General features: G+C 41.0%; 1 protein-coding gene across 5 annotated transcripts in view; it reads right to left on the reverse strand.

Moving 5' to 3' along the window:
- LOC144375030 (trafficking kinesin-binding protein 1-like) overlaps positions 1 to 15894 on the reverse strand; it is a 120906-nt gene that overhangs the window by 12908 nt on the left and 92104 nt on the right. The window contains exon 15 of one of the 5 annotated variants that reach the window (XR_013434333.1): positions 6616 to 6673. The exons of the other annotated variants lie outside the window; for them this stretch is intronic. The gene's annotated coding sequence lies outside the window, so the exon portion shown is untranslated. Of the gene's footprint in view, positions 1 to 6615; positions 6674 to 15894 lie in introns of those variants that run through there. 5 annotated transcript variants of the gene reach the window in all.

Here is a 15894-nt window from a genome sequence, read left to right on the forward strand (position 1 = left end):
AGTTAACGAACTTTTTCAGAATTCTTCAAACAGAACATCTGTTAAATTCACATTTAAGTTACTTCTTAATTACTTCAAAAATTACTTCATGAGTATTCAGGATTAATAAGGACATTTTAAAGTTTATAGGCTGAACTTTCAGGGGAAATTGTAGAAAGTTCAAAGATTCAGGGATATTTCTAAGGGTTGTTCAGATTCAGAGTCAATGATTTCTCAGTTAATATTTAAATGTTTAGAATAAGATTCAGTGTTATCAGATTAAAGTAAAAATAATGAAGAGGAAATACAGTATAACAAAAGAGGGGGTCTAATTATCCCCAGTAGGCACTATAGATAGATGATTTTGGATGATTCCTTAAGGTGATTAGTAGTTGAATATTAAGAAGGCCAAATCTTCACACTGTCTGAAAGTCATTTTGAAGGTTTTCAAAGCGCAGTCGTATTTACATATTTAATTATGTGTACCCTTGTCCTACTGCAGCAATAAGCATCTCTCTGGAATAAAACCCTGCCCTAATCACAAGGCATTTGAATTTAAAGTTCTCATTAACTGCAAGATCCACTGATCTCTGTCATCTCATTTATGAAAATCCATAAGTTTACTGACACAAAACCCTTTCGTGTCTATGCTGAACAGTTAAGATGATGCTTGCTTTGAAGAATGCTGGACTCCAATCCAAGCAGCCTTTAGAGGAGCAGAAGAGGCAGATGCAGGCAAAGGAAACCCGCTATGCCCAGGCTGGTGACTGTGGGTGGCTGGTCAGCTTTCAGCTCCACCATTGTGCTCTGTCTCATGATTTAAAAAAAAAATATATATGCTCAAAAGATTAACACAAAATCAAACTCAGGTGACAAAGGATCTTTCATAAAATATGCCACATTGTGTATGACTTGACACCTATTAAATTACAATCACAAAAATATTAGCATACATATTTCTTCTCAAAAAGAAAAATCAGGCAAGATGACATTTTATAGACTGTGCAGACCATCAGCAAGCATTATCAGTAGTTCTTTCAGGGTTAGTAGGTGCTAGGCTTTACAGAGTTCACCCTGGGCAGAAAGAAGTGGTAGAGGAAGTACCTTCAGTCCAAGCCAGTAAGCCCAAATGACAGCAACCGCATGCTTACGCCTAGCCTCCTCCTTCAAGCGTTTCAATATCCTTCGAGCCTAGAATGTTTTAGATAGTAAATAAAAGAGACAGCCCAATGCAGACAGCACAAATGACCAGAAAAAGATACCCCACCAAACAGAAAAGCCAATTTATGAATAGGATTCCAGAACAAAAGAGGAACAGAGCAAAACCACTTCAACCCAAGGGATTGGTGTCAAGCTGGCGAGGCTGTTGGTGATTCTGCTCCAGAGGAGGCAATTTGTGTAGCACCCAAATTGTGTAGCAGGGACAAGGTCATTGTCCCTCACCCCCCTGCCCATTCTTCTCCTTTTTTCCCCCCTCCTGTTCTGGCTCTTTGTTTCTTTCTCTACTCTCTTATTCCTTATTGAAGCCTTAGAATGCTGAGTGACACAGTGACCACTAGATTTTCCCTTTTGCTGAGAGTTCATGGGGCCACAGAAGCTGTGAACCTCATTTCAATGAATAAAAAGGCAACTCTCATGAACAACCATTTGCAAAACTGAGAAGAATAAAGGTTGCTTCACTGAAGTGCAAATTAAAAAAAAAAAGAGAGAGAAAGAAAATTTAAAAACTCAAAGAATTTTTTCCAGTTGAAAAATTAGAAGTAGTATGTATAAAAATTAAATGTTAGCTAAGGTCCCAAACAGGGAAATATACTGAAGATTGAAACAAGGCAAAAAGTGAAATAAATACCTTTCAGGTTTGTAAATTAATCTTAGGGAAAAATTAATGCATGCTATCTTAAATGGAAAAAAATAGGCTTAATTTTTTAAGACATCATATAGCACATGACTGGGAAATAAGCTTCATTAGTGGAGAGATCTCAGCAAAAAAACATCTATAAGTCCTTCTGCCCCTGCGAGGACATTTCCCTTAGACGACGAAAGGAACTAGTTTTTTTTTTCACAGATGTTTTAGGAAAAACACCAATGAACAATTTTGGTTAGTTTTTGGCAAACTGAGTTCTTTATGCAGGCAAAGGTTGACTTTTCTCATTTTTTCTCACAAGATGGGCTCCTAATGTTGACAAGGTAGACTTAAAAACAGAGGACTCTGTGGATATTTGTGTCTCTAACTGGAATACACATTTTTAGCAAAGATGACCTTTGGTTTTCTAAGTAACAAAAACATCTAAAAACCTTGTCCCTTGGGGTATGTGAAATGTTCACAGAGCCCAGGACTCTGCCTGGGGATTAGGGAGAACATTTCAGGAGGCCTTTGTTTCTGAAAGCAAACAGCTGATGGTGAAATTCCTGGGATTCTTCGGTGGCAATTATAGCTAGCTTTGCATGAGCACAATTTTCTGTGAAATCAAAGATAACTCTTTTCACATGTAATATTTTGCTTCTAATAATCAATAGCTGCCACATAGAGCCAAAAAATCACAATTTCATTCATGGATTAATTTTTAAGGCATGCATTAAAGGCATTTTCATTGCCAACACATTGAAGACTAATTCAAGTCCAAATCTTAACATTCCCAACATGCCCCCTACCCCCACCCCACCAAAAAAAAAAACCCTCTACAAACGCTGCCAGCATACATCAGTGGAGGGGTGGGGGGTAAGAGGGAGAAACCAAGCATGCAGGTTACTGAAGAGTTTTTCAAAATTAGCAACTATTTACTAATGCCTTATTAGTAAGCAATTAGTTGTTTTGGTCTACACATGCCTAAGCTTCCTATGCACACTACTGATACATCTCCAGGTTTATTAAATCTGGCTGCTAGGACATGCACCAGGCTGAGTCACTACTGATTATAATCATTCATCCCCTCTATGCTAGAGATAAAGATTGATTACTGCAGAATTCCAGAATGGAGTAATGGGAACGCGAGCACCAAGTACCTTAGATCCAAGCCAGTAAGCCCAAATAACTGCAATAGCATGTTTATTCCTAGCCTCCTCCTTCAGCCATCTCAGTTCCCTTCGCGCCTGTGATGCATTTGAAAAGGAGTTACAGAAAAGTTTAAGGCAGGAAAGGTTACTGCTGCTCCCCAATGGAGAAAGAAAAAGAGAGACACACCAGTCACCCCCAAGGTAAATGCAGAAGCATGTGCCACCACCCCACACCAAAATGTTGGCAAGAGTGAGAGGCAAACGCGTGCTCAGTAGCTTAAGCCAGTGAAACACGTTCTGCCCCTTGAAGCTGAGGGTCCATGGCTCTGTGCACATCACTCCTGGCCCATCGCTTTCCTCTGGGCCTCTGGCCTACCTGGGTCCCATGCCAGTAGGCGGCAATGGTTGTGGCTGCCTCCTTACAGCGTTTCTGATGTTTCAGTTCCCGTAGGATTTTTCGAGCCTAGGATACAGAATGACTCAAATAAGGGAATGTTAAAATAAAAAGAAAAAAATTCATAGTAACCAAGAGAAAAGTCTGGAAGAGATGAAAGTCCTAACACCCATAACCCAGTGAAACATCAACATCTTAAAGAAAGGGAAGCCCAGAACAGTCTGAGATGGTCAAGAAGGACAGCATTGAGCCTGACAGGGCAGTTCCACCCCACCCCCAGCACAGGATGAGAACAGCAGCCTCCTGGCCTGAGAGGCAACAGGAAAAATCTAACCACAGCGATGCCAGCTGACACACATCAGAGGAGAGGAGAGTTCTCAGAATGTGGTCAGGGGAACTTTAGAGATAGTACCTCTTTGATCATGACCTGTCTCGAATATAGGTATAGCTATTCTTTTTATTTAAAAGAAGTTTTTAAAATTTGCTAATAACATTGACCACACGGATCCCAAACTGGTGGCTTCTTTTCAATAATGGCTGGGAACGGATTTTATGGAAGCCAGGGAAGTATCTGGATTGGAGGTGGACTCCAGGTCCTGCCTCTGCAGTTTCTAGCCTGCAGACTGAGTCCCAAGGTCCAGTAATGAGGTTAGGGAAGACCCAGCAGGCAGCAGTCACTTACTCTGTGTGCTCAGGTCTGCATTTTGACATTTTTTCTGTGGGACAACCAGGGCCTCCGTGGTCAGTTTAGACAAATGTCCACCAATGCTGCTGGACTCCTGGCCTAGGGTATACTCTCTGAAGAAGCCCTAAGCCTGGACGCACCCGGAGCCTCAAAGTATCCTGTCTAGATCCAGACTACTCCATAAAATCTCCCAACAGCACAGGCTCCGAGCAAGAAGTTCACAGACTTTTTCTGTACTGGGCAAGATGGTAAATATTTTTGGTTTTATAGGTCAGATGACCTCTAACACAACCACCTGACTGCCGCTGTAGTGCTAAACAAAAGCAGCTGGATGGTCTGTGCAATGAATGAATGTGATATGTCCCAACAAATCTTCATGGCATTCAAAGCTATATTTTTTATTAAATTTTACATGTCATGAAATCACCTCTTTTGCTTTTTCTTAACAACAGTTTAAAATATGAAAGCCATTCTTGGCTTGCTAGTTGTATCAAAAGAGGCCACAGGTTAGATATGGGGCATGAGAGACACAGTTCATTGAACCCTGAACTAAGCAATGGAGGAAGGACTGGAACCAGGTTACTCAACAGTGACCACTCCTTGTCACCCTCTCTCCACTAGACATGGCCAGAGTGCAGGATCTTTTAGTCATGACGGGGCAATCTGCAAGATGGTCATATGGAAATTGTTAGGCTGGGGGTGCTGAAATCGCACAGGACTCGTCACAAGCATGGAAGCAATGGCTGTAAGACCTTTCTGGACCACAGCTTCCGTCAAAAACCTGGGGTAAGGGAATACTGAGATCATGTCCAGTATTGTTTCAAGAACTTCCTGCTTGGAGAACAAAGCTCTCAAAAAGAAAGCTGGTTAGAAGGAAGCAGCCAAGACATGGCCATCAGGGCCCCCCACTTGGCCCATAATATTTATTCTTCCCATTGGATTGTTTACTGGGTAGGCAGGAGGCAGAGGAGTTGTCCCCTGCAGGGTAAGCCTAAATACATCATCCTGGGAAGAACCCAAAACCCCCAAATAAACAAAGCATACTTCTTTTAGACTCACCTTCCAACCCAGGATATATGACTGAATTACCAAGGCAGAACTCTTTATCTGCTGATACCTCTTTTGTTGCTGTAGGATAAAAGAGGAAGATATTAGCAGCTGTATTTATATATATATCTGTGATCCGGACACTGCAAGGCTGAGAAAGGATATTCACTCACTTAGTTACAAAGGACCCTATATCATTCACACTTCTTCTGTAAGCAAACACATCAAGAACCAAAATAAAAAAGTCTAAAATTATTACAGTAAATTCAACGTACACATCAAGATAACCAAAAATTAACTTCCAAATGGCTTAGGAACCACCCCTGTCAACACCTATTCTACACTGTTCTAAGGCTGAGCCTCATATTCTGATGGACCCATCTGCTTTTGAGTGCTTTCTCTTCTTGGTGTCACTTGTCACATGCAACTTATTGGGCCCACCTTGAATCTCCCTAATTTCCTTATAAGTTTGTTGTTTTCACCCTGCTTCCAGACAGGAAATCGGGTAAAAATTTCTGTACACCCGTATCAACTGATTGAACATTTATATATGCAGCCCCCATTAGAACAAAACCATGAAAGTAAAGATGAAAGTTTGGAGTGAGGACTGAGTAGTGAGGGAGGGAGGAACTTGGCTGTATTTTTTTTTTTTTTTTGCTGCTTTTTATTCATTTGGAATTTGTTTTTTAAAACTGAAAACTTCACTTCTTCCCCTCAAACCTCCCCCACGCCCAGTGGAATTCCTAGTCACTTTGAAAATAGGCTATGTCTCTCTAACCTTTGTAAGGCTAGGAAGACAGAAGTGTCACTGTAGGAGCCCATCAGCGAGGGCCATATACACATAACAGAGTATACCTGAATTCAGTCTGTCCACCTCAAGGGCAGTCCATTCAGTGACATCTGAATTCAGAGTGCATAACATCAGCAGCAATGTCATCTCTGATTATGAAGGACAATGCTATGTGTACATATTTGGCCTGGTAAGAAAGAGAACACCTTTCGGATATTTTTGCTTTCAAAAGTCAATTCATAAAGTTAAGAAAAGTCAGTCACATTGGTTGCTTGGAGAGAAAATGCTTAGTTGAGTGACTGATTTTTTTTTTTTTTTTTTTTTTTTTTTTTTTTTTGCTTTCAACCAGTTGTCATGGCATTGTGTAAAGAGAATCTCAGTGCCAGGAGACTGTGTTTAGGGTGAGAATTCCAAGTTTTTGGAACCTCCTGCTATTTATGAAAAGATTTTATTTTGCTATCTTACAAAAAAATTAGCATTGAAGAAAACACATTACTTTCAACATTGGGTAAAGGGTATGAAAGAAATTTTTTATGCATTTGTGATAAAATTCCAAACTATGGTCAAATCTGTGTTTAAGGATTCTACATGTTTCAGCAATGAAGGTCTCCAACATGTGAAATAAATATAAAGGTAAGGGTAAAATGTTAGAGACTGCAGCTCACCTCAATGACAGTCCATTGTTCTACAATGGCATCATTTCCTTTCCTGTTAAAACCTGGAACGCCAGAGCCTTCTTCTTCATAGATAAAAAATCCTTCCAAAGATTTAGGCAAATGGTCCCCTGTGAGAAAAGCATACAATTAAGAAGAGTTATAAATATTAAAAGATTCTAAAGATTGTCTAAGTCCTTAAGTCATACTTATAGGAAGCTGGGAGAAAAACATTTCAGTTAAAAACATATTTTGAAGATTTTCTTGTTGAAGATTTTCTTTTCCTCCTAAAGGCAAAGACAATTTTGTACTTCACTGAATTAAAATCAAAGTATCCACATTAAAACTATGGTAACAGAAATAGGATTAAATAATGTGATACAATGAGAAACGAGTAGAAAATAAACCTAAAAATCATCTGGAAATGATCTTTAGCTTGAAATCAAATTTTGGTTTCTGCTCTACATGTTATGTTATACCCTATGACAAACAATATAAACATTAATTCTTGAAATTGAAGGTATGATATTAAAATCAGTGCAAGGCAAATTCTTTAAGAAATACAAACACAGAACAATTCTTTACCTCAGTGATGCATTAAAAAAAGAACACCCCAAAGCCCCCAAAATAAACAGTGACAGGAAGACCCTAAACAGAAGTCATTGTCAAAAGAATTTCTGCTGGGAAGGAAGTTTTAGGGGAGGGCCTCTCTGACTTTTTTTTGAATAGCTGACAATAACCAGCTGGCCTAAACCAAACTGATTTTGTAGACTTTCTTTTGTCTCTTGTTTTGCAATGGAAGACATTTTTCCCATAGTCATGTGAGGGTTAAACATGGTTTTTATGCAGCACAATGTCACAATGAAGTTTCCCTGGTTGACAGTTCTCTAAATAATAAAGGACTTCAATATTTTCAAATGACATTTTAAGCTTAAAGATAACATGGGCAAAAGTAATTTCAGTATGATTTTCTGTATTAATTTTCATTAACAGGCTATTGAACTTTTAGATAAGTAAGACATTCTTATATTTTTTTTAAACATCACTCATATTTAGGGTAGAATATCACAAATAATTTATATTTTTCAGATTTGTGCCTGAACAAAGTAACAGTTAATTTACTAGTTGGAATTGGTTCTCTACTTACAGTATATGTACCACCTCCTTTAAATTTACTTATCTACCATTAGAGCAAAGTAACTAGCAGAATCAAATCCAGATAATTTTTAAAGTGGTATATGCCCTAAGTCCTTTTTTGGAATTGGGGGTATGAGTTTTAAAAATAATTTTTACTGCAATATTATGTAGATCATTACAATCTACCTTTTATTTCCGTTGGGATTATGTAATATGAAAATCACAGGTGTTGTAACTCTCAATATTGTGATACATAGTATTTCTGTACTTTTTAGGTTTTAAAGAAAGAATGAAATACAACACAATACTAAATGGAAATTTACAAAAGAGACTCAGTGTTATGCAACTACGTGGATGAATTGCAGAGATACTATGGTGAATAAAAGAAGCTAGTTTCAAAAGAATATACTCTGTAGAGAGTATTCAACTGTGTGAGGATCAAGAACAGGCACAATTGATGATGATGATAAAGCAAAATGATGTGTATTTCTGAGCTGGGAGGAGAAGGGCTGAGAAGGAAGGGTCATGGGAAGACCTCTGAGATGCCAGGAATGTTCTATAATTTGTACAATTATTTGTAATAATTCCACTGTACACATAAGATCAATGCACTTTACTATGTGTATGTTGCATGTCAGTTAAAAATAAAGGTCCTTTCTTGTTTTAAAGGTCCCCAGTGCCCCTAACTAGCTCTCTTAGGATCTGTACCAGGCTCCAGAACTACTGAAGTCTGACACTTCCACAGGAGTGAGTTCTGAAGATTTCTTAAGACATTCTCCCAGAAATGGCAGCTAGGGATGGTGGCAGGGAAGGACCTATAATGACTTCACCTTTTGATTGTTCAGTGTTAAATCTTCGAGCTGACAGGGAGAGATGATAATTCTGAACAATTGCCTAATAACTGTCTCCTCAGGGAAATCACCTGTTAACATTACACAATCCAAAGCAAACTTTCTAACCAATGTGCCTTAGCCCACTAGTGTCTGAGACCAAAGTGACAGGTATGCCAAAATACAGGGTGCCATCTCCTGCCCAGAGCAGCTTCATCCACTCATACCCATGTGCCTTACAGTAGTACCATTTTCCGTGCATGTGATATGAAAAAATTACAAAGCACTGGCCTGACTCATTGTTTCTCAACAACAATAAAAAGACTTTTAGCCTAATACTACCACTAGCAAATGAAAGTGATATTGTATCCTTGAAGGATGATTTCCAAGCACAGTTGAAATGATCCCTTTTAAAGTCTAATGTTATACCATCTCACTCCAGTAAGATTGGCAGCCACTATGAAGTCAAACAACAAGAAGTGCTGGTGAGGATGTGGAGAAAAGGGTACACTTGTACATTGCTGGTGGGACTGCAAATTGGTGCGGCCAATTTGGAAAGCAGTATGGAGGTTCCCGGGAAAGCTGGGAATGGAACCACCATTTGACCCTGTTATTGCCCTTCTTGGACTATTCCCTGAAGACCTTAAAAGAGCATGCTACAGGGATACTGCCACATCGATGTTCATAGCAGCACAATTCACAATAGCTAGACTGTGGAACCAACCCAGATGCCCTTCAATAGATGAATGGATAAAAAAAAATGTGGCATTTATACACCATGGAATATTACGCAGCACTTAAAAACGACAAAATCATGGAATTTGCAGGGAAATGGAAGGCACTAGAGCAGATTATGCTTAGTGAAGCTAGCCAATCCCTAAAAAACAAATACCAAATGTCTTCTTTGATATAATGAGATCACCAAGTGATACTTCAAATAACACATTAAAATATATTAATAAAATTTTTTCAGTGCTCAAAACTCTCCCCACCCCTGACATGGGACAGCAGGCTCTAGACAAAAGTGCCTAAAATACAAGTCTTCCCAGTTTGCCCATCACACCAGTTGTTAAGAAAAAAGGTTAATCAACTTGTTTTCAGAATTTCTCCCTATGAAATCTTCCTGGACAGAATGGCAAATCCCAGGACTGTGGCTAAGTGTGGATGATGGACCAAAGCAGAGACCAGACCACCTGGATACAAATCCCCAAACAGAGGATGCCCCAAGTCTTCCCACCGAGGCTCATCGGTCTGCCTGTGACTCACTGGTTGTATACAGAGAGCCACCTGGAGCCTCGAGGATGATTTATGTACAGAGTAAAAAGCTTTCTACATTCCAAACATCAAAATGGCTCTGTCATTCCCAACAGAGAAAAAAAGAGCCAAGTCAGAGTACATCCTTCCCCCTCTGATGAGCTTTTAGAGATGGGTCTTATCAGGAAAACAAGTTCAAAAGAACTCTAGGTCATTCAAACAATGAGACCATCCCTAAATTACTTTTAACAACCTAGATAATTCCTTTTTGAATTCACATATCTTGAGCCTGACCCTTCTACAGTTTCAACTGTAACTGTGCATGCCTCACCTCAAATAACGTTGCTGGGGTGGATTTGCTTCAGGTTTCAGTAAGGAGGGCCTAGGAAGAACGATCACTGCTTATGGTGACTTTTTAGTCCTCATGACTAGTTTCCTGGCTCCTTTCAACCAGGAGCTGCTTCCTTCCTTTTTACGTAAACCAGTGCTTATGGTTGGGACTTTAGTCCCATCACCAGTTCCCTCTCTCCCTTGGTCCTCCAAGAGAAGTTGTTTGTCAACATGATAGCTTCTGTTCAGCTTCTCAAAGATGCACCCAGTGGTGGTCCTTGAACTTCCTGGATTCACCTTCTACCTGTAACGCTGTGGGGAGGGCACTGTCTACCCTTTCAGCACAAGTCACACAGACACTGTTCTTCAAGGACACCTGCCTGCCAGATGGCCACTAGGACAGGGGTAGGATGGCTAACACAGCCAGTTGCCCTTTGTTGACTGTGTAGATACTACATAGATAAGCATCTTCATTTTTGCACAAACTTAATCCAGTAACATAATTGCTTAAAAAATCAAACCATAAATAAATCTAAATGCTAAACAATTGTCAACTTTACCTATGACTCCTTGGAAGTTAACAAAGGAAAAAGAAAAGTCAGGCCAAATCAAGTCTCTTGACCACAGCTGTCAGAAATAAGCCAAGGGATGGGAGACACCACCAAGAACCTTGGCTCCTTCCTGCCTTGTGTTTTTGTGGGGAGTGTTGGAGTCTCTGCAGATGAAAATTGTGAATCACAAAGATGAATGTCCTTCCTTCAAAGGTGGTGAATCAGATGTTACAAGGAATACAGCAGTGGGTCAATTCATCTTTTTCAGGGTCTGTCCCCTTATCACACAGAGCTTTGCAGCATGTGGATCTGGGAGATCCAGGAAGAGTAAAGGGTAACTATCTGGGGCATATGGTGACCACAGACCCTTGCTCCCAGGGCCCTGAATAAAAAGTTTCCCATTCTAGGGCCAACTGAGATGGGTGATTCTACAAACTCAGGCTCACCTTCAAGACTACGGTAGGGGAGTGGGGAGGCAAGATCAGCTCAATGTCTTTTCTAGATTCATCTAGACTCCTCTGGAAGAATTGAATGACATTCTGTTAGGGTTTATTTGGTTAATCCCTTTGAAAAAATCCACTTTGAACATGTGTAAGCTAGAAAGAAAGTGACATATATGCCTTCATTGAAGTAATTCAAGTCAAAAGGCTGGTCCATCAAGTGTTGTCTGGATCCTGAAAGTTTTCTGGGCTTCTCTCTCTCTCAGTGCAACACACAGATAACAGATTCTGTCACTTGCTTTCACAATGACCCAGAACTCACAATTCCCCTAGCACTGCCCAGGTCATAAACTCAAATGGGGAGTTAAGGAAGCCTCCATGAAGAAGGTGACACCATAGGTCAGGTGCTGGATAGGAAGCTCATTATAGAGTCACACTGGTGCAAAAGGCCGAGCTGGCTGAATTAAGGTGAAAGTACAGAGTGTCCAGAAGGGCTCCTCCTATTCTGTGCTGGACACCAGTCAAAGGAGGCACCTGGCTGTGGTCCCCTGACAAGTGTCCAACAGATAGTCTGTAATTACTTGGATTTGAACTTGAGCAGAGAGGGAAGCTTCCAGGGAACTTGTTCTAGAATGTTCTTCAGGTTTCCTAGGAGATGGGGGCACAACACAAACAGCATATCAGCACAGAAAGAAAGAAGCCAGGAGGAGGCATATCCTGATCCACCTCAGTCCCTTGGCCCCTCCTAGAGCCGAGATGTTATCAAAGCCCTGTCTTCTGACTGAATAAGTCTCCTGCAGAATCCAGGCTTGGCCACACTTATAAGAGAAAGACAGAAAGCTCCTGTGTCTCTCTCTGAGAGGTTTCTCTCTACTTCGGGGAAGAAGGACTTCAACTTACAAGTGATGAGCTAGTAAGATGGGTTTCCAGTGAACACTAGAAGCTGCAGTTTACAGAACCAAATGGTTATTCTCTTCCTGACTAGAAAACAAGTGTGGAGTTGGAGCTTGAATAAGACAAACTTTGGCCTCAATTGGAACCTCTGCAGTATACAATTTTTTTTTCATCCATTCACTCAAATGCTATTTACTGAGATGATTGTGATCCAGGCAGTGTGCTGTGCACCAGAGATGCTGAAATGAGAGCTGAAAGGGACTGACATCAGGCTGCCTCATTCTAGTGGGAAGTGATAAATCAAGTCAAAGAGCAAAGATTTGGAATCATTTGCACTTGGACACCTAGTGATATTTCAAAGTCAACTGTGCATACTTCAACTCATGGATTTCTCCTGAAACTTTATCCACCTAATACCTTCCCCAACTCAACTGATGGCAACTCCATCCTTCCAGCTGCTTAGGTCAAAAGCCCTGGGACGATCTTTGACTCCTCTCACCTTCCATCTAATCCTCAGCAAACCTCTTTGTCACATTGGCTTCAAAATGCATTTAGAATTAACCCTCTCTTCACCTCTTTCTCCACCACCACCTAGAACAGAGCGACCAACTATCCGACTCCTGGATTATTGTGCTAGCCCCCCAATTGAAATGACTGCCTCTACTCTAGAGTTTATATGCATAATCATAGCAATGTGCTAGGGTCTTTGTTTCTAAACAGGCCTCAGGGCCATGGTTTATCATCAAGGTTTCCTTCCTTCACTGCATTTTTGATCCTGGAAAGCCCATCTAATAGGCCTGGCCACATATGGTTTGGATCTTGCTAAAATGAACATTTTCATTACTCTCACAAAGAATTCTACCAACAGAGGACAAAGTTGAACTAGGTGCTGGAGGAATGATTCACAATTATCAACCAGTAGGAAGGACTGGCTTTTTTTCAACAGAGAGAATATGGAGAATTGCTTAAGAAACAAATGGAAGATTGAAAAAGCAAAAGGGAACGTTGGGAAAACATAGTGCTGATAACCCCAGGAATCAGAGCCCCCACTTCTGTAAGACTTGGGGAGCAAAGGAAACAGGTTAGAACAAAAATTAACTGAGAAGGCCAGAGGAGGGGTCCTGAGCAGGTGAACCCAGAGCTCTGAGGGGAGGGTGCATCTCCACTTTCCTCCCTGAGCAGGAGGAAGAAGTGTTGTGGTGAGGCAGGTCTAGGATGAGGGAGAGCCATGTTGTTGCCAGGGTGGAGAAGCACTGCTGAAGGAGACAGCTCACAGGCTGGAAGAAACAGGTCTCTTGCTTCTCCTTCTGGACTCAGGGGTCGCCCTATCTGTAGCACCTGACACAGAAGCCTCAGCAGGGTATATAATGGTGAATTCAGAGCTAAGAGACAGTAACTTAATAATTAGATTGATTTTTTTTTCTAAACAATGCCACATATTTCCTTTGCTCCCCCAGTCCTACAGAATTGAGGGCTCTGATTCCCGTGGTTATGAGTACTATTGCTTTATCAATTTTCCCTTTTGCTTTTTCAATCTTCCATCCCCTACTTAAACAATTCCACAGTGAACACTACAATGCACCCACAGGTTCCAGTTCATCAAGTCAAGGTCAAGAAGGACAAAATATGGCCTGGACATCTTCTATAGAACCTACACTTCTGTTTGAAGAAAACCATGCATTTATGTTTCTTTGCATGAGGGGTGGCTGTATCATCAAGCGGAAATGTTCACTGATGATGTTTGTTTTGAGGCTAAGTAAGAGAAGAATGTCCCTTCCCAAGGCATCAACTTCTCCTCACTGCTCTGTGCCACGAGGGGGATTTTTCTAGAAGCGAAAATAACAAATTATTTTAAAAGCTTTATCACTTAACCAGAAATTCATTATATTTAACAAAAAGGTGCTTTATACCATAGAAGTTCCCACACCAGCACTACTTGAAGAATGGTCTGAGGGCTCACATCAGTCTGCAAACTGTCCACAACGAGATAAGAATGGAAATTGAGAGTAAATGGTTAGATGCATTTTGGATAATTAACATTTCATGAAGTCCAGTACATGACCAAGCATGTGGGTCCCCTCAAGTGTCAAGGAACACTTGGGTTGAGTTGCAGGTTGCAAGAGCCGCTAACTAATGATCATATTACAACAAGTGATGCTTTAAGGTTTGTTTGGCAATCTTTAGTAAAGAAAACCTCCATGAAGAAGGTGACACCAGAGGTCAGGTGCTGGATAGGCAGCTCATTATAGAGTTGCACTGGTGCAAAAGGCCGAGCTGGCTGAATTAAGGTGAAAGTACAGAGTGTCCAGAAGGGCTCCTCCTATTCTGTGCTGGACACCAGGCAAAGGAGGCACCTGGCTGTGGTCCCCTGACAAGTGTCCAACAGACAGCCTGTAATTACTTGGATTTGAACTTGAGCAGAGAGGGAAGCTCCCAGAGAACTTGTTCTAGAATGTTCTTCAGGTTTCCTAGGAGATGGGAACACAACACAAACAGCACATCTACACACAAAGAAAGAAGCCAGGAGGAGGCATCTCCTGCTCCACCTCAGTCCCCTGGTGCCTTCTAGAGCCGAGATGTTGTCAAAGCCCTGTCTTCTGACTGAATAAGTCTCCAGCAGAATCCAAGCTAGGCCACACTTATAAAAGAAGGACAGAAAACTCCTGTGTCTCTCTCTGAGAGGTTTCTCTCTACTTCAGGGAAGAAGGACTTCAACTTACAAGTGATGAGCTAGCAAGATGGGTTTCCAGTGAACAATAGAAGCTGCAGTTTACAGAACCAAATGGTTATTCTCTTCCTGACTAGAAAACAAGATGTAGAGTTGAAACTTGAATAAGACAAACTTTGGCCTCAATTGGAACCTCTGCAGTATACAAATTTTTTTTTCATCCATTCACTCAAATGCTATTTACTGAGATGATTGTGGTCCAGGCACTGTGTTGCGCACCAGAGATGCTGAAATGAGAGCTGAAAGGGACTGACATCAGGCTTCCTCATTCTAGTGGGAAGTGATAAATCAAGTCAAAGAGCAAAGATTTGGAATCATTTGCACTTGGACACCTAGTGACATTTCAAAGTCAACTGTGCATACTTCAACTCATGGATTTCTCCTGAAACTTTATCCACCTAATACCTTCCCCAACTCAACTGATGGACACTCCATCCTTCCAGCTGCTTAGGTCAAAAGCCTTGGGAAGATCTTTGACTCCTCTCACCTTCCATCTAATCCTCAGCAAACCTCTTTGTCAGATTGGCTTCAAAATTCATTTAGAATTAACCCTCTCTTCACCTCTTTCTCCACCACCACCTGGAACAGAGCCACCAACTATCCTTCTCCTGGATTATTGTGCTAGCCCCCCAATTGATATGACTGCCTCTACTCTAGAGTTTACATGCATAATCATAACAATGTGCTAGGGTCCTTGTTTCTAAACAGGCCTCAGGGCCATGGTTTATAATCACTATTTCCTTCCTTCACTATATTTGAGTCCCTAAAAAGCCCATCTAATAGGCCTGGCAACATATGGTTTTTATCTTGCTAAAATGAAAATTTTCATTAACTCACAAAGAATTCCGACCAACGGAGGACAAATTTGAACTAGGTGCTGGAGGAATGAGTAACAATTATCAACCAGTAGGAAGGACTGGCTTTGTTTTCAACAGACAGAATATGGAGAATTGCTTAAGAAGGGGATGGAAGATTGAAAAAGCAAAAGGGAATGTTGGGAAAACATAGTGCTGATAACCACAGGAATCAGAGCCCCCACTTTTGTAAGACTTGGGGAGAAAAGGAAACAGGTTAGAATAAAATAAACTGAGAAGGCCAGAGGAGGGGGTCCTGAGCAGGTGAACCCAGAGCTCTGAGGGGAGGGTGCGTCTCCACTTCCCTCCCTGAGCAGGAGGAAGGAGTGTTGTG

This window comes from Ictidomys tridecemlineatus, chromosome 2 (genome assembly GCF_052094955.1).
Source record: "Ictidomys tridecemlineatus isolate mIctTri1 chromosome 2, mIctTri1.hap1, whole genome shotgun sequence".
In the NCBI taxonomy this organism is placed as follows: domain Eukaryota; kingdom Metazoa; phylum Chordata; class Mammalia; order Rodentia; family Sciuridae; genus Ictidomys; species Ictidomys tridecemlineatus.